We start from the raw sequence: 20,338 nt of genomic DNA on the forward strand, positions 1-20,338 counted from the left end.
AAGATCCATATGTTCAGCTATGCTATTGCATAATAAATAAATAAATGTTCTGGATTGTAGTGGGAAAGAAAATCGTCGCCTTTTGTCCTGTACATTGACTCACTGTTTTGACTGCTGAACTAGGTATGGGAAACATTGCGACTAGTACATGTGAGAGATACTGCGACCACGAAAGTACAATTAAATATTCGAACCACTGTGTACTAGAGAAACACAGTTCACAAAGTTATTTAGCAGGACTCAAATGGGAATAGTGTAGACACTTCTTCAAAGTGTCGTAGGAGAATAAGAAATTGCCCCGTGGAAATAATGTCGGTTTCCTCCTGCAGGAAAGTCTGAAAATTTTGAGGATGAAAAAGATCATGCACAACATTTATCCAAAATAAAAGTCGTTATTATTCACGAAATTTATAGAAATTCCAGTAGTGGGATATTCTTAGACACAATAATGGCGAAGGACTTCGCAGTGGAAAAGACAACAATGGCACAGCTACATTGCATGACAGAGCACAAAATACATAAAGTTTTAGAGCATTTGTTAGGGAAGAGTGAGATCTAGGTGTTGGTGTGTGTTACTGGAGATCAAAATCTGTGGGTGTCATAACTTCTCCGTCGAAGATTACATAAAAGTCCATCGTTAGTACAAAACAAATGTCTTAAGGTCGTGGCACGCGGTTCATTAGGGGGCAACAACCTAATTTATAAGTCTCTAATTTAAAGTATTCATTTTTCACATGTTTCAAAATACATTAGTGTTATGAGTTTGTTCAGGTTCCACAGAAGTTTTCACAAATGTTCCCCTCATGTCTATGCTCTCAGTATCTTTCCTTGTCGAGTTCATATTTAATGAACTTGGGCTAATCACAAACGTTAGTCATATCTGTCTAATTTGAGTCTACATTACAAATCTTGCATACTACAAAACTATATATAATCACACATGATACAAGTATAGCTATCACACTCAACAGACAAGAATTAACTGATGAAATTGTAAACTATGTTGTTCAGAAAATCATAAAGTGGTTCTCTGCAAATGGGCTCTCATTAAACTCTGACAACACAGTATATACAGTTCCACACAGTAAATAGAATGACGCCATTAATAAATATAGACTCCGATCAGGAATCGGTAGCTAAGGTAGAATATTAAAAATTTCTAGGTGTATGCATTGATGAGGGGTTGAACTGAAAAAACACACTGAAGATCTGCTGAAACGTTTGAGTTCAGCTACTTATGCTATTAGGGTCCTTGCAAATTTTGGCGATATACATATCATTAAATTAGCTTACCACTCCTATTTTCATTTTCTGCTTTCGTATGGCATATTTTGAGGTAACTCATCATTGGGTAAAAGTGGGTTCATTGCACAATAGCGTGTAATCAGGATAATTGCTGGAGCTCAGCCAAGATCATCCTGCAGACACTTATTTAAAGAGCTAGAAATCTTCACTGTAGCCTCACAATATATACATTTACTTGTGAAATTTGTTATTAACAATCCGAACGAGTTCAGAAGTAATAGCAGTGTACATGGCTACACCACTAACAGAAAGGATGATCTTCACTACTCAAGGTTAAATCTAGCTTTGGCTCAGGAGGGGGTAAATTATCCTGCCACAAAAGTCTTTGGTCACTTACCTAATAGCATCAAAAGTCTGATAGATAGCTGTATAGCATTTAAAAGGAAATTGAAAGAATTTCTGAATGGGAACTACTCCTACTCATTAGATGAATTTTTCGATATAGTAAGTAGGTAATTTCCCCATCCCCACCCCAAAAAAATAAAAATATTGTCATCTAATATTCTGTGCAATGTAATATCTTGTATAGACACCTTTTATTAACCTGACACGTACCACTTCATTACGAAGTGTATTCATGATCTGTGGAACAAGTACTAATCTATTATATTTCGTAGATAAATTGGATGCAGTTCTGGTTTGAAACTGAGAGATAATATATGCTGCTAGCACACATTCTGATTAATACTGCATGCTGAAGTGTGAAGGGTAGATTCCCTGATGAGTGTAATGCATTGACAGTTCTGTACTGTTCCAGGTGGTGCGCAGCTGCTAGCTGAGCCTCTAGGGGTCAACAAAGCCGTCAAGAGGAAGAGCACCAGCAGCCTGCAGTCGGCGAAGCACAGGTTTGCAGCGGATCGTCGTGTTATGACACCGAACATGAAGGAACAGCTTGTGAAGAAAGCGTTGAGATTCTGACAACTCTGTATTCTGTCCAATAAACTGTCTTAACCAAAAATGTGTTCTTTTTTCAATACCACTACCCAATCTAATTAACAGCATGTCTGTACCGCTATTAGCAAACAAAAGGAAATGTGATAATAATAGTGTAAAATACCTTTTCCTGGGAAAGGGCGCTGCAGCTGTTCCAGTAGAATGAGAAACTTAGAGGATTAGTTTAAAATTGAAATTATTGAACTAAAGGCACTTTGCTTGTTCACTTAGTTGTCAACAGTAATTAGCAGCGTAGCAGAGAACTGGATCTTTTCCAAGTACCTGGTGTCAAGGGTTGACATACTCACTATCAAGGAATGAGAATTTGTTTGCCACGTTGATGCCTAGAGTTTTTTTACCCTGGGAACGGAACTTTATCTTTGGTAAAGAAAGATGCTCGACTGCGAACTTACATGATGCAATTGCTGAAATAAGCCTTAGAAGCATCTGAATAACGTTTTCACATAATTATATGAGTCGAAATGGAAAACTTCTAAGTACCATTATACAGTGCTGTCGTGTTATCGGCAGCCTTTCATGTTCCTAGACTTGACCCATGTGCCAAATCGCGGAGGTAGTGTTGCATATGTGGTTTCGTAGATATCGCTTCGCCCTTGTGCCAATAAGTGTTTCCATCTGTGGTTTCAGAATTTAAAAGATACTAAAACAGCTTTTTGCTGACTATAGTTCTAATAGTTACAAACTTGCTAATGTATTTCTGTTCTGTCAAAGATAAAGCGTCGTGACTAAGTGACACTCTGAATATTTTGGATACAAATAAATTATGTATATGTAGAGATCCATTGTTTTACCCACTCTCTCAACAAATGTGAGGTTTCTCTCTTAGAACGTTCTCCACTTCTTCTCTTCAAATGTTCTCTTAATCATACATTTTTAAAAAGTAAAATAAACACATTGCTTTTCGGTAAAGTCATCACCAGATCATAAAAATACTTTTTTGGAAATAACAGAATGCCAGATATGAATTAAATTGTGCAACTGCAACTGCGAAAAAATTCAGAACAAGGACATACTGGTTCAAATGACAGCATCAGAAAGCAAATAATGATAGAAGCCGTTTCTACAAAAATTGGTCAACACAATTTTTTCTGCGACACATCTGAAGCACTTGGTGATATCTCGAGTAACAGTTTTTTCCGATCCAGGAAGAAGAGACGGCGCAGTTATCCTGCATTGAGAATGATTTACGTCAGAAACCAAACAAAAGATAAGCAAATGTCTGTCACTCTAACTTGTGTGTGTGTGTGTCTGGTAATTTTATTAGGCTAAGGGCAATGCAATAGAAATCAACCGATGTGGTTCACATCATAGTAAAGCAGAGGATTCGTTACTGAGTGCTTAAAGCAACAGAGAACACTTCTGTTGCTGCGCGGCGTATGAGGCGTCTTGGCTCCCTCTCCCCCCCCCCACCCCCCGCCCCCTGGAGGTGCGAATGCACTCACGAGCATTGGTGCGTGTGTTGTCCTTGCGCAAGTTAAAGTAAGATTAAGTAGTGTGTAAGCCTAGGCACCGATGACCTCAGTTTGGTCCCGTACGAATTTACCATAAATTTCTAAAATCAGTTGCTAGCTGAAATAAGACAGATACTTGCTCAGTGGGTGTATCAAGTTACAGAACTGTGAACACGCTCTTAGTAAATCTACAGTTTTGGCGTATTTCGACTAGGACCAACAATATATGTATATAAAAAAGATAATGCCACCGAGGTCTCAACCGTGAAAGGGAATCCCTAGTGTGCATCCCACATATGAGTCATCTGAAGCTTGTTACTAACAGCAGACTTACCTGAAGACACTTGACAACTTATAGATCATTATATACGTTTTTAGCCGAAGCAAAAGTAGCTACGTGAAACATTCATGAAATTTAAAGCAATTATTTTAGTGTTGGAATCCGACTGTAATCATATCTGCTATATTTTTAGAATTGTTAAGCAACATGGATTACTATTTACCTGTAATATATCATCTTAATATATTCAACCGAGTGTGGTAGCATTGGCGGCGGAATGGGGTCACCTGAAAGCCAGTAAACCAGTGAAAATACGTAAAAAAACCCTTGTATAATTAATATTTACGTTAGTTCGCTTTGCAAAAAGTTACTCTAGTGCGTAAATTTCATCCTTGAATTATCGTTCTATAAGATCTGCAAAACACCCGCATGCTGGTTTGATCACTGTGTTGGGCTCAAAATGTTTTCGAGCGAGGATTTTCAATTGTGGGAACAGAGCAAAGTACAAGGTTGCCGAAACAGGTTAGGCGGACCAATTTTTCACACTTACAATATGCTAGTTCTCGCTCTGGGAAACGGCCTTTGTAACCAAGCGAATTTTTCTGGCGGAGCTTTTATTTATAAAAAAAATAACCGAACGTCCGTTTTCGCACTTGGCTTTGACCAGTATTCAAGAAAGCGATAAATATCTCGAAGACCTTGCCATTGTTGCTCCTTCGTATAAAATCTATCGTGTTCCACCATCTGACCTTTTTATGGCTTTAGATATTTCGTACGCCTTTAGTTGTCTTCCTTTCAAGACTATATCGTGCACAAATTCAAACAAACTTGTGAACATGGACCGCAAAAATTGCGGAAATGGTTATTGCTGCTAATGTGCGGTTTTTCACAGGATGGGTTGGTAGTCAGGGGCTCGTATTGATAGCCAATCAACAGACTGTAATAATACTTAGTGTATTTTTTGTGCGAACATACTTTTTAAAATGGAACAATGCCTATTGATATTAAGACTAAAAGTAGAGTACATTACATTGTCAGTGGTGCTTGTTGCAGCATTTTAGTGCGAGTCATTTACGAGCTATCGTATCTTGAAAATTTCCCACATCGACACTTCTACAATACCCACGGTAGCACACACTGAAGAACAATACAAGTGTATACACAAGCTATGTGGGTTCTGACCAGTAGCAAGACAACTCACCATCAAAGGTTGTGTTCAAAATGGCCACCGGCCGTGGAAATATGCGCTTCCTGTCTGGTATGGAGTGATTGTTGCTCATGTGGAAGCACTTCGGCGGGGATGTCCGATCAGGCTGGAGTAATACAACGTTGTATATCATCGCGTGTAGTTGGTATGTCCTTGTACACAGCGGCTTTCAGCTTTCCATCATAGAAAATAATTCTGCAGGCGTCGAAACCGGAGAACGGGTCGGCCGAAGGTTCAGGTCTTCTGCGTCCAATCTGACGATCTGGAAACAATCCCTCTAAGACTTGCTGTAGTACTAAGTGCACTATGGTCTGGACAGTCTCATGCTGACACCAGAGGTTGCTTCTAGTCTGCACAGGAACGCCTTCCGGCATTCGCGGATTGTCTGTTAGGAGTCTGCAATACTTTTGCGCGTTCAGTGTTCCGTCTATGAAAAACGGGCCTATGAGCGGATGGTTAACTAACCCACACCACATGTCTACAATCCATGGATGTTGATGTTTCACAATGACGAAGCCATTGTCGAAAGATTAATAGAGCATGCTTCGGCGCTTTGCCTGACCATAATTGGTAAATATAACTTCATCATTAAACAACATACAAACATCTGGAGTATTCTTTCTCAGTGCCCATGTACAGAAGTTAACACGATTCTCATAATTGGGTCTTCGAAGCTCTTGATGGAGAGACATGTGATATGGATGGAACCATTGTAGATGGAAGATACGTAGGACACTTGCCTCACTCATGACACTTTCTCGTGCGATTCCGCGGGAGCAAACGTGCGGGTCAACTGCAGCAGCAACAAGAACATTAATTTCCCCTTCTACTGTCGTCACTTGTTTCCTTCTGTTACGTTGTCTAAGTGTTACGCTACCACTTCCACGCAACTTGTAAGGTGTCAGGCAAATCCAACACCTTCCACGAAAACCCTGACATGACAAGCAAATCCGGCAGTATGTCACATAGCTCCGAATAAATCGTGACATTAAATTAACCAAAGTAATACGAGTAACGAGTGAGCAAATGGAATACCACAGACTAACACAAGAACGCCTAAATGCATATCATACCTTCCCACCGTGAGACAGACGCAGTTCCGAGGGGAGAAACGAGAACAGAAGCCGAGAGCAGAACCGTGTTAAGCTAGAAGGCCCTACGATAAGGGACGGACACCTACGTCGCCAGGTAACCGATAGGACCAACCCCCAGCCCATGTTAAAAGCTAGAGCCCTCCAGAAGAACAGTATAGATCTTACGATAACACTAAAAGGGCGACACCAGCCACAAGTTTTAGCGTGAGACTTTTTCGCGTCTCTGTTACGTTGCAAACTTTTAAAAGCATTGCCCCACCAGGAAAAGTATAACGTTTCTCATTGGATAGACAGAATTTTTGTAGGTGGAGCTTAAGGTTAACATTTAGACCCTGATTGGTCAGATGAAAACACAGCGAGATAGGTTTTTTTTAAACCAACTTCGGTAAATTGTAGTAATGAGAAGTTAGTAGGGAGTTGCTTCCGAGACTGCGAGGTGAGCGGAGCTGTGCTGCCCGCCGCCCCCTGACAAACACCGACAAGGTAATGAACGCACGCGATGCCGCATTTTTGAGCACGTAAGGCTTCACTCAGAACTGCAGAAGTCTCATCTGTTACATCCCCTTTTTACGTAATACTAGTGTCGATCGTCAATTGAAGCTCATGTTATTCACATTTGCTACGTAAGTTAAAATCTGAAACGCGATGATTTTTCTTTAATATAATTATTGAGAAACCACATCAGCCACTGTAATTTACGACAAGTTAAAGTAATTAAAGATAATTGAGGGTCACTGTAGACCATTTTGATAGTTTTATTCAATTTCGGAAATCGTTAGGGAATTAAATATTCCGAGATACAAAGCGTCAGTGCCGAGAATACCAAATTTCAGGGATTACCTCTCATCATGCGCAACGCAGTGGCCAACGGCCTTCACTTAACGACCGAGAGCAGCGGCGTTTGTGTAAAGATGTCCGGTGATCGTTGCCTGGAAATGTTTATATTCAGCTAGTTGGAGACCATTTGTAGCCATTCAAAGGTGGACTTTTATGAATAACAATGCCCAGTGTCACCGGGCCACAATAGTTCGCGATTTATTTAAAGAACATTCTGGACAATTTGAGCGATTGATTTCGCCACCCAGTGCGCCAGACAAGAATCCCATCGAATATTTATGGGACACAATCGAGAGGTCACTTCGTGCACAAAATACTGTACTGGTAACACTTTCGTAATTACTGACGACTACAGAGGCAGCATGACTCAATAATTCTGCAAGGGACTTCAAACGACTTGTTGAGTTCGTGCTACGTCGAATTGTTGTAGTACTCTGGGCAAAAGGAGGTTCGACACGATATTAAGAGCATCCCCTGACTTTTGTCACGTCAGTGTACTTTACCTGCCGCTAAAACTTGAATACTTTCAGCAATTGCTCAAAATCTGGTCTCACCAAAAACAGTCCTTTTAATATTTTGTACTGCGACAAATCTTTCGTTAAGCCTAAGTAAGTGAAAATTTCTGCTACTCGTGACGTTTAGATTTTGTAGTTCCTCAGCAGCTGTGCTCAAGAATATAGTTCAATTTCAGATATAGTCAATGAAATTATTTGGAAAAACGATAGTAACCGTCAACTGCAGACAGTGCGCTCATTTCGATAAACTAATGTTTCTGCGCTGAACAAAAGCGAACGAAAAATTAAGAACGGATACATACTGAGATCAGTTTCTTACGTTTTCAAACTGAAATGAGATTCAAAGTGATGTAGAGATACACTTTGTGATCAAAAGTAGCCGGACACCCCAAAAACATACTTTTTTTACATTAGGTGCACTGTGCTGCCACCTACTGCCAGGTACTCCATATCAGCGACCTCAGTAGTCATTACACATTCAGAGACAGCAGAATGGGGCGCTCCGTGGAACTCACGGACTTCGAACGAGGTCAGGTGATTGGGTGGCTCTTGTGTCATACGTCTGTACGCGAGATTTCTACACTCCTAAACATCCCTAGGTCCACGGTTCCCGACGTGATAGTGAAGTGGAAACGTGAAGGGACACGTATAGCACTAGAGCGTACAGGCTGACCTCGTCTGTTGACTGACAGGGAGCGCCGACAGCTGAAGAGGGTCGTGATATGTAATAGGCACAGGAATTCCAAACTGCATCAGAATTCACTGCAAGTACTATGACAGTTAGGCGGGAGGTGATAAACTTGGATTTCATGTTCGAGCGGCTGCTCATAAGCCACACAACACGCCGGTAAATGCCAAACGATGCCTCGCTTGGTGTAAGGAGCGTAAATATTGGACGATAGAACAGTAGAAAAATCTTGTGCGGAGTGACGGATCACGGTACACAACGTGGTGCTTCGATGGCAGGGTATGGCTATGGCGAATGCCCAGTGAACGTCATCTGCCAGAATGCGTAGTGCGGAGTCGTTGGTGTTATGGTGTGGTCTTGTTTTTCATGGAGGGGGCTTCCACCTCTTGTTGTTTTGAGTGGCATTATAACAGCACAGGCCTAAATTAATGTTTTAAGCACTTTCCTGCTTCCCTCTGTTGAAGAGAAATTCGGGGATGGCATTAAATCTTTCAACATGATCGAGCACCTGTTCATAATGCACGGCTTGTGGCGGACTGGTTACACGAAAAAACTTCGCTGTAATGGACTGACCTGAATCCTACAGAACACGTTTGGGATCTTTTGGAACGCCGACTTCGTGCCAGGTCTCACCGACCGTCATCGATACCTCTCCTCAGTGCAGCACTCCGTGAAGACTGGGCTGCCATTCCCCAAGAAACCTTCCAGCACCTGACTGAACGTATGCCTGCCAGAATGGGTGCTGTCATCATGGCTAAGAGTGGGCCAACATCATATTGAATTCCAACATTACCGATGGAGGGTGCCACGAACTTGTAAGTCATTTTCATCCAGTTGTCCGGATACTTTTGACCACATAGTGTAATCAACTGCTGTCTGGTATACTTTATTAATGCTGCCTCAGGATCATCGGGTTCCGGATTCGGTTCCCGGCCGGACTGGGGAGTTTTTCTGCCCGGGGATGGGTGTTTGTGTTATCCTCATCATTTCATCATCAATCGTGAACGTGGCGAGATTGAACTGTGTAAAGGTAGGGTCTTTGTACGAGCGATGATAACCGCGCAGTCAGTCTCTCTGTAAACTAAGTGATAAATAAGCCCGCCCGGCTAGCCACACGGTCTAACGGGCTGCTTCCCGAGCGGGAAGGCGTGCCGGTCCCTGGTACGAATCCGCCCGGCGGATTAGTGTCGAGGTCCGGTGTGCCGGCAAACTGTGGATGGTTTTTAAGGCGGTTTTCCATCTACTTCGGTGAATACGGGCTGGTTCCCCTTATTCCACCTCAATTACACTGTGTCGGCGATGGCTGCGCAAACACCGTTTCCACGTACGGGTGCACCATAATTATTCTACCACGCAAACATTTGGGGTTACACTCGTCTGGTATGAGACGTTCCCAGTGGGGTGCTCTGGGGGCCGAACCGCACAGTAATCCTGGGTTCGGTGTGGGGCGGCAGTGGGGAGGATGGACTGCTGAAGACAGAACGGTACCGCTCGTTCGTCGTGTCATCCTCAATCGATAGGCGTCACTGGATGTGAATATGGAGGCTCATGTGGTCAGCACACAGATCTCCCGGCCGTTGTTAGTTATTATGACTGGAGCTATTACGTGGCAGTCAGGAAACTCCTCAATTGGCCTCACAAGGGCTCAACAGCGCTTGGAAGACCCGAACGGTAATCTATCGAAGTACTAGCCAAGCCCGGCAGAACTTAACTTCGGTGATCTGACGGAACCGGTGTTACCATTGAGCCAAGGCCGTCGGCACTATCATTAACTACTAGTGTAAATTATACAATGGCGGAAAAATAATTAATTGGTATTTGAGGAAAGTAAACTTTGAGTAATATTATCTGCCATTGAAAAAAAAGAGATACGTAATTCTATATATGAGGTGCATTCAAGTTCTAAGGCCTCCGATTTTTTTTCTAATTAAATACTCACCCGAAATCGATGAAACTGGCTTTACTTCTCGATGTAATCACCCTGCAGACGTACACATTTTTCACAACGCTGACGCCATGATTCCATGGCAGCGGCGAAGGCTTCTTTAGGAGTCTGTTTTGACCACTGGAAAATCGCTGTGGCAATAGCAGCACAGCTGGTGAATGTGCGGCCACGGAGAGTGTCTTTCATTGTTGGAAAAAGCCAAAAGTCACTAGGAGACAGGTCAGGTGAGTAGGGAGCATGAGGAATCACTTCAAAGTTGTTATCACGAAGAAACTGTTGCGTAACGTTAGCTCGATGTGCGGGTGCGTTGTCTTGGTGAAACAGCACACGCGCAGCCTTTCCCGGACTTTTTTGTTGCAGTGCAGGAAGGAATTTGTTCTTCAAAACATTTTCGCAGGATGCACCTGTTACTGTAGTGCCCTTTGGAACGCAATGGGTAAGGATTACGCCCTCGCTGTCCCACAACATGGACACCATAATTTTTTCAGCACTGCCGGTTACCAGAAATTTTTTCGGTGGTGGTGAATCTGTGTGCTTCCATTGAGCTTTGTTTCTGGATTGAAAAATGGCATCCACGTCTCATCCATTGTCACAACCGACGAAAAGAAAGTCCCATTCATGCTGTCGTTGCGTGTCAACATTGCTTGGCAACATGCCACAGGGGCAGCCATGTGGTCGTCCATCAGCATTCGTGGCACCCACCTGGATGACACTTTTCGCATTTTCAGGTCGTCATGCAGGATTGTGTGCACAGAACCCACAGAAATGCCAACTCTGGAGGCGATCTGTTCAACAGTCATTCGGCGATCCCCCAAAACAATTCTCTCCACTTTCTCGATCATGTCGTCAGACTGGCTTGTGCGAGCCCGAGGTTGTTTCGGTTTGTTGTCACATTAAACTGTCGCACCCACGAACGCACTTTTGACACATCCATAACTCCATCACCACATGTCTCCTTCAACTGTCGATGAATTTCAATTGGTTTCACACCACGCAAATTCAGAAAACAAATGACTGCACGCTGTTCAAGTAAGGAAAACGTCGCCAGTTCTCACTCTCGCCGCTGGCGGTAAAATTCTTTGCATCGTAATCAGAATAACACAGGCAATGCAATATCGTACACACCGTATCGTATCGTACTATTTAAGTTGGTGCCTAGAGTGTGAGAGATTGGCGAAGTACCATCAGACATTCGGAAAAATGTCTTCCACAAAATTCCGAAAATAGCAGGTACAGTTGATTGATTTGCGACTCCATAGAGTGCTGTGCCCACAACGACCATATACGTGAAATTCGAAAGAAGGTCAGCGTTGGCCGTAATATTGATGGTTTATTGACAGCAAAATCGATTTTCAATCACGTAGTGATCATCTTCAGTGCTGTGGTGTACAAATTAAACTCACAATTGTGATCGTTTCATAGCTTTCGTTACTGATAATAACTTGATACCACTGCCTATGAGTTTAATGTGTACACCACAGCACTGATGATGAACACTATGTGACTGAAAATAAATTTTTCTGTCAATAAACCGTCAATATTACGGCCAACGCTGACTTTCTTTCTAATTAAGTACAGTTGAGTGCGACAAGTATTGAACAATAAGGTTAACAGTTCATGCATACAAGCTGGCAGGACAATTAGTTTGACTTTAGGAAAGGTAAAGTCACCAAACAGGCAGTGTTCATAAGGTTGCGCTTGTCAATGGAAGCAAGACCGGAAAAAAAAGAATGAAGTCGCGTACATTGGATATGTCGACCAAGAAAAAGCATTCAACGATGTAAAATGGTGCAAGATGTTCGAAATTTCGCCAAAAATAGGAATAAGGCATAGGGAAAGACAGGTAATATAACAATATGTATATGTCCAAGAGACAACAGTTAGCCTGGAAGACATATATATATCTCGAAGAGGCAATAAAGGAAATAAAACGAAGTTTCAAGAGCAGGATTAAAATTGCTATCCTGAGTGAAAGTAAGAAAGAAATAGAGGACCTGCTGCATGGAGTACAGAATACGGATTGAAATTAAACCGGAAAAAGCTAAAATGACAGTGAGAAGCTTAACGCCAGAATTAGTGATCACGAGGTAGATGAAGTTAAGGGATTCTGCTACCTTGGAAGCAAAATAGCTAATGATGGCCGAAGCAAGGAGGACATAAAAAGCAGACTAGCACATGCAAACAGGGCATCCCTGACCAAGAGAAGTCACTGGTATCAAATATAAACCTTAATTTTAGGAAGAAATTTCCGAGAATGTACGTTTTGAGCGCAACATTATATAGTAACGAATCGTGGACTGGATGGAAATGAGAACAAAGAATGTGACGCTGCAGAAGACTGTTAAAAATGAGGTGGGGTAATAAGGTAAGGAATGAGGAGGTTCTTTGCAGAATCGATGATGGCAGGAACAAATGCAGTATGGAGAGAGAGAGAGAGAGAGAGAGAGAGAGAGAGAGAGAGAGAGAGAGAAATAGAGAACACATGTTTCTGGTCACGGCTTCTCGGAAAAGAGTGTAAAGTGTTTCTATGTCGACAATAAGCTGTGAAGGTCTGTATTGCCGTGTTACTCCTCTAGTTTGACAACTTAAACATGTGTGTAATCCACACTGCCCTACATCTTCTTCTGAACATGCGGACCACAACAGCTTCTTGCTCAAACTTTCACGCTTAATTACGCCAGGGGGTATTTAATGCTTTGCGAAGAGGCTATTAAATTAAGATGCTTATTAGCCTGCTGTAGGAATTAATATGCGAGGCGCAGTCACATGTAATGGTGTTAGATGTTTTAGCGCCGATTTTACGATCACATGGGGCGTGGGTCGCAGGCCGCAGGAACCTATTAACCTTAGGTAATTATCGGTAGGAAACGCTGGCTGAAATTATGTTATCTGACGATTAAACGATAGGCGAGGCAGAAGAGTAACATCTCTTATCAATGTCAGCGCGCAATAATTTGCGCATGTTTCTCTTTTAACTACGCCTGCCTAGCGGAAATAAGGTTTCAAGCACTGAATGGCTCTCCGAAAAAAACTAAAGTGATACTGACCAACGATGGCAAGAAGTCCACTTGTTTACTGCTGTGACTTCCATGAAACAGACAGTATGTACTGCAGCGAAAGAGTGAAATCAGCTCTGTCACATTAAGTACAGATGATAAGTCTATTAACTATGAAAAGCTTTTGGGTTGAATGCTGAGTGTTACTTAACATGGAGTGAAAACAAAAAGATACTGGTGAAAAGGAATATCATCAGATTCTTATGCTGTTGTTGTTGTTGTTGTTGTGGTCTTCAGTCCTAAGACTGGTTTGATGCAGCTCTCCATGCTACTCTATCCTGTGCAAGCTTCTTCATCTCCCAGTATCTACTGCAACCTACATGCTTCTGAATCTGCTTAGTGTATTCATTTCTTGGTCTCCCCCTACGATTTTTACCCTCCACGCTGGTCTCCAATACTAAATTGGTTACCCCTTGATGCCTCAGAACATGTCCTACCAAACGATCCCTTCTTCTGGTCAAGTTGTGCCACAAACTCCTCTTCTGCCCAATCCTATTCAGTACCTCCTCATTAGTTATGTGATCTACCCATCTAATCTTCAGCATTCTTCTGTAGCACCACATTTCGAAAGCTTCTATTCTCTTCTTGTCCAAACTATTTATCGTCCATGTTTCACTTCCATACATGGCTACACTCCATACAAATACTTTCAGAAATGACTTCCTGACACTTAAATCTATACTCGATGTTAACAAATTTCTCTTCTCCAGAAACGCTTTCCTTGCCATTGCCAGTCTACATTTTATATCCTCTCTACTTCGACCATTATCAGTTATTTTGCTCCCCAAATAGCAAAACTCCTTTACTATTTTAAGTGTCTCATTTCCTAATCTAATTCCCTCGGTATCACCCGACTTAATTCGACTACATTCCATTATCCTCGTTCTGCTTTTGTTGATGTTCATCTTATATCCTCCCTTCAAGACACCAACCATTCCGTTCAACTGCTCTTCCAAGTCCTTTGCTGTCTCTGACAGAATTACAATGTCATCGGCGAACCTCAAAGTTTTTACTTCTTCTCCATGGATTTTAATACCTACACCGAATTTTTCTTTTGTTTCCTTTACAGCTTGCTCAATATACAGATTGAATAACGTCGGGGAGAGGCTACAAGCCTGTCTTACTCCCTTCCCAACCACTGCTTCCCTTTCATGTCCCTCGACTCTTATAACTGCCATCTGGTTTCTGTACAAATTGTAAATAGCCTTTCGCTCCATGTATTTTACCCGTGCCACCTTCAGAATTTGAAAGAGAGTATTCCAGTCAACATTGTCAAAAGCTTTCTCTAAGTCTACAAATGCTAGAAACGTAGGTTTGCCTGTCCTTAATCTTTCTTCTAAGATAAGTCGTAAGGTCAGTATTGCCTCACGTGTTCCAGTATTTCTACGGAATCCAAACTGATCTTCCCCGAGGTCGGCTTCTACTAGTTTTTCCATTCGTCTGTAAAGAATTCGTGTTAGTATTTTGCAGCTGTGGCTTATTAAGCTGATTGTTCGGTAATTCTCACATCTGTACACACCTGCTTTCTTTGGGATTGGAATTATTATATTCTTCTTGAAGTCTGAGGGTATTTCGCCTGTTTCATACATCTTGCTCACCAGATGGTAGAGTTTTGTCAGGACTGGCGCTCCCAAGGCCGTCAGTAGTTCCAATGAAATGTTGTCTACTCCAGGGGCCTTGTTTCGACTCAGGTCTTTCAGTGCTCTGTCAAACTCTTCACGCAGTATCGTATCTCCCATTTCATCTTCATCTACATCCTCTTCCATTTCCATAATATTGTCCTTAAGTACATCGCCCTTGTATAGACCCTCTATATACTCCTTCCACCTTTCTGCTTTCCCTTCTTTGCTTAGAACTGGGTTTCCATCTAAGCTCTTGATGTTCATACAAGTGGTTCTCTATCTCCAAGGTCTCTTTAATTTTCCTGTAGGCAGTATCTATCTTACCTCTAGTGAGATAAGCCTCTACATCCTTACATTTGTCCTCTAGCCATCCCTGCTTAGCCATTTTGCACTTCCTGTTGATCTCATTTTTCAGACGTTTGTATTCCTTTTTGCCTGCTTCATTTACTGCATTTTTATATTTTCTCTTTTCATCAATTAAATTCAATATTTCTTCTGTTACCCAAGGATTTCTACTAGCCCTCGTCTTTTTACCTACTTGATCCTCTGCTGCCTTCACTACTTCATCCCTCAAAGCTACCCACTCTTCTTCTACTGTATTTCTTTCCTCCATTCCTGTCAATTGTTCCCTTATGCTCTACCTGAAACTCTGTACAACCTCTGGTTCTTTCAGTTTATCCAGGTCCCATCTCCTTAAATTCCCACCTTTTTGCAGTTTCTTCAGTTTTAATCTACAGGTCATAACCAATAGATTGTGGTCAGAGTCCACATCTGCCCCTGGAAATGTCTTACAATTTAAAACCTGGTTCCTAAATCTCTGTCTTACCATTATATAATCCATCTGATACCTTTTAGTATCTCCAGGGTTCTTCCATGTATACAACCTTCTATCATGATTCTTAAACCAAGTGTTAGCTATGATTAAGTTGTGCTCTGTGCAAAATTCTACCAGGCGGCTTCCTCTTTCATTTCTTAGCCCCAATCCATATTCACCTACTACGTTTCCTTCTCTCCCTTTTCCTACACTCGAATTCCAATCACCCATGACTATCAAATTTTCGTCTCCCTTCACTATCTGAATAATTTCTTTTATTTCATCATACATTTCTTCAATTTCTTCGTCATCTGCTGAGCTAGTTGGCATATAAACTTGTACTATTGTAGTAGGTGTGGGCTTCGTATCTATCTTGGCCACAATAATGCGTTCACTATGCTGTTTGTAGTAGCTTACCCGCGTTCCTATTTTCTTATTCATTATTAAACCTACTCCTGCATTACCCCTATTTGACTTTGTGTTTATAACCCTGTAGTCACCTGACCAGAAGTCTTGTTCCTCCTGCCACCGAACTTCACTAATTCCCACTATATCTAACTTTAACCTATCCATTTCCCTTTTCAAATTTTCTAACCTACCTGCCCGATTAAGGGATCTGACATTCCACGCTCCGATCCGTAGAACGCCAGTTTTATTTCTCCTGATAATGACATCCTCTTGAGTAGTCCCCGCCCGGAGATCCGAATGGGGGACTGTTTTACCTCCGGAATATTTTACCCAAGAGGACGCCATCATCATTTAATCATACAGTAAAGTTGCATGCCCTCGGAAAAAATTACGGCCGTAGTTTCCCCTTGCTTTCAGCCGTTCGCAGTACCAGCACAGCGAGGCCGTTTTGGTAATTGTTACAAGGCCAGATCAGTCAATCAGCCAGACTGTTGCCCTTGCAACTACTGAAAAGGCTGCTGCCCCTCTTCAGGAACCACACGTTTGTCTGGCCTCTCAACAGATACCCCTCCGTTGTGGTTGCACCTACGATACGGCTATCTGTATCGCTGAGGCACGCAAGCTTCCCCACCAACGGCAAGGTCCATGGTTCATGGGGTGGGGGGGGGGCTTATGCTGTTAGGGTTTCATTATCAGTTTGTAAGAACAGCAGTGACGTGCTGTTTCTACGCATACTCAATTCTTAGTTATTTGATTGTTTTCTGGGGATCCAAGGCAAAAACATGAACCCAGTTTTTCTGCAGAGGAGCGCCGTGATAATAATAGCTAGAATCAGTAGAAAAAACTATTTAAGAAACTAGGTATCCTTACTGCAGCAAGTAAGCAATCTACCAGTCTATGGCGTATATTTGGAAAGCATTGCTGAAAGTATTTCAGGAATAGTTCTACACATAACCGTGGAATAGCAGCGAATTTGGAAGTACATTTAGCAAGGAAAAAAAAGCAACAAAAAAACTCAAAAGAGCAGTCTCAATTAGGGAAAAAAATTGTGTAATAAACTGACCAAAGAAATGAACATCTGTTTAAAAAGGTAGCTAACGTATTCTTCATAAGTAATGCATACTACCCAATTAAGGGCTACTTAGAGCAGTTAGTGATTAACAACGAAAGGCGGATAATTACAGCACCCAGTCACACTGCAATAAGAGATCACAATTTAGCTCTATCACACGAAAATCATGTGCCAATATCGTTTAATTAGAATTAAGAACACAAAAGCAACAAAGAAGGAAACGGCAGATGTAAGGAGACACAGCAGCATCACGTTCTTAATTGAATACTAAGATGTAAAGTACGGAAAATGGATTTGAACGCCAACAGCAAATTATGTCAGAATAGAAGTTGTTTACAAAAGTCAATGAATTAACTACACTTGTATATAAAGAGAACTGAAAAAAAATTCTCAAATTGGTAAGCTTGTATTATATATCTCGTAATATTAGCAAAGAATGTCGTTAGACTAACATTATCGCTTGCAAATACTCTAAATTGCATAAACTCCTCACGCTTAGACATTTGGAAACGAAAAAAAGATCCATAGTAATAGAAGCTTCAGTTTGGTGAAGTCAAAAAGCGTGTGAGTACCGGAATAAATACATTTTTATAGAACTGACAAATAAAACCACGGTAAGTATTGCGGCGTAACTGATAAATTCTACTATGGGTTCTAAAACACATGATTTGTTCATACGCTTAAATGCATTTTTACAACAAAAAGTTTAACTACAATTTTGATGCTTCCACATGTTATGATGGATGAATCATTATCATACAGAAATTGATGAGACACTAACTCTAACATGGTTCGATTTGCAAGATGACCATTAAAAACCAATCTTGGTTAAGGACACAGTAGTACAATGCATGCTAAAAGAATTTGTCAAAATTAGTTATGAAGGGAATATCAGACAGAAAAAATTACTTTTTCTTTTTACAAATTTCGAAACAAGAGCGCAAAATATACGCAGATAGGAAACGGTTTTCAAAATCTGACACAAGGAATGAAATACATAACTGTAGCATCCACAGGAGTGAAATATAGTAACATGTTCACATTTAAGCCGTTTCTTTTCAATGTCTTCTCTGCCACACGTGAATCTTTCAACAGAATTAAATAGCGAATTATAAATCTCAGTCAATTACGTGGAACTAGTGAACATGTGTGGTGCACCATACCATAGCTGAGTTCTTATCACGTACATTCTTTTTTAACTGATTCTGTTACCTGTGCGACACACATCAATAAAACACATTTATACTGGCCTCTATTCAGCTGTATTTTCCACTAACACCATTTCTATTTCAAGAAATATACACAATTCTAGAAAAAAAATTGATTCAACTGAACACTGAAATGACGGCTTATCATGAATATGGTCGGTTAGCTGGTATGGAGCTACATACACAAAATATAGTACAATATATAGCACTGCAATTGCTTCTTTACAGAAGTATTCCATCAGTGTTCTGTGCCTGTTGTTAAATTCCAGTTAAAAGCAGTAAAATTTAAGACCCTTTAGCCTACATGAAGCAACATTCGATACGTATTTAGATGCATGGATTCATTGCAGTTTATCACAGAAATAAGTCAGCTGGGTCCGATGAAACGTGAGGCAGGAAAGGTAAACTGTAGCAGATTTTTCTGATGTAGAAGGTTTGGCTATTTTCCGTGATGCTTGGAGGTGGATAAAATCGCTATGGATGACAACCAGGCAAATGTTGGTACCGATTAAGTACAGGTGCTACATCTTAAGGAGGTGTTGACGGAAAATAAATCTGTGAAGAATTATCTCATACCTATCATTTTAGCTCATCCTGTTTCCTGTGTGACACACACACACACACACACGCACACACACACACACACACACACACACAAAGTAAACCACGTTTGTCCCGGACTGTTTACAGCTGTATTGTGTTAAGTATGTAAATGATCAATTTCACCACAACTACTACTTACTAAAGACGTACAAAAGAGAAAGTTGGATCAAGAAGTGTGTACAGTTTACTCAAACCTTCGGCAACCACAAGCAGGCGTGGACATGTAGGTATGCACGCGCAGATAACAGTGGGATGAGGTCATCTCCGCAGCTCGGGTATAAGACATGCGTTTGGAAGCGCGCGCGCCATTTGCTCGTTGACTGTGGAGTGCATCAGTAGTGGAGTATCACTATGGAGGCGTTCTACTCGCTGTTGTGTTTCGTGGGACTCTCGAGTGCTTGTTCGAGCAGTGGAGATTTGGACATTGTTGGGATGCTGCCACCAGAGATAGCCGTGATGATTCTCAGGTAAGTTTGCCTATAATTATCTTCTATAATTAAGCGTAAATATTAAAGTTGTCAGATACTGCATCTCCACTGTTTTATTCTGAGCTGTGAGCAGAATCTTTATGCTAAGCGCTCGTTGATTCGGCCGTGCAGTGTGGATCTTTACTGTGTACGAGTGTTTATGATAAATATATCCCGAGAGTAAAAATGCAAAACTGATTCCTTGTGCATCGCTTGTCCATATTTAGCCGTGGAAGGTTCAAGGTAGTTTAAGACGGTAATGTTTGATTTCACTGAAAGTTTGCGAACTTTTTACTGCTGTGGTATTTTCAGCATCAGAGTAGTAAGTAACTCACGTCGCCCAGTGAATACAATATTCATTTTTAACTGTTGCAAGGAAGGGTTGAAGTAAATGGTTTTTCACTCCTGGACTCATTTTAGAGGAATCGATAAAATGTTATGCACCGAACAATTTATTTTTTTATTTTCTTAACTTCTCTTCAGCATTTATAAAACGTAATGGAACACTGTGCTTCAGTTACTTGGCCGTGTACACAAATGCTATGGAACGCTTTAAAGATTCCAGAAACACAGATGTGATACTGTAGGTTCAAAACGTCTTCGCCAAGTTTCCTAGAAGAAAATCCCTGTTTAGCACCTTGAGGTCCGCCAGAACCTATTTGTTCTAGAGCCAGTAGGTTTTCGTCATTATCTGTTAACGGCAAATCTGGTATTGTTAGTAAACGTGCATGGTTATCGAAACTGTACCTTATTGAAGAATACAACATGTGCTATATTCGTGAGTTCACATGTGCTAGATACTGTTTCTAAAG

The 20,338-nt window shown here is 41.3% G+C and overlaps 1 protein-coding gene across 1 annotated transcript in view; it reads left to right on the plus strand.

Annotated features, from left to right (window-relative positions):
- The window catches only part of LOC126167177 (uncharacterized), a 145,110-nt gene that overhangs the window by 16,423 nt on the left and 108,349 nt on the right, over nucleotides 1-20,338 (plus strand). The gene's annotated exons all lie outside the window — the stretch shown is intronic.

This window comes from Schistocerca cancellata, chromosome 1 (genome assembly GCF_023864275.1).
Source record: "Schistocerca cancellata isolate TAMUIC-IGC-003103 chromosome 1, iqSchCanc2.1, whole genome shotgun sequence".
NCBI lineage: Eukaryota > Metazoa > Arthropoda > Insecta > Orthoptera > Acrididae > Schistocerca > Schistocerca cancellata.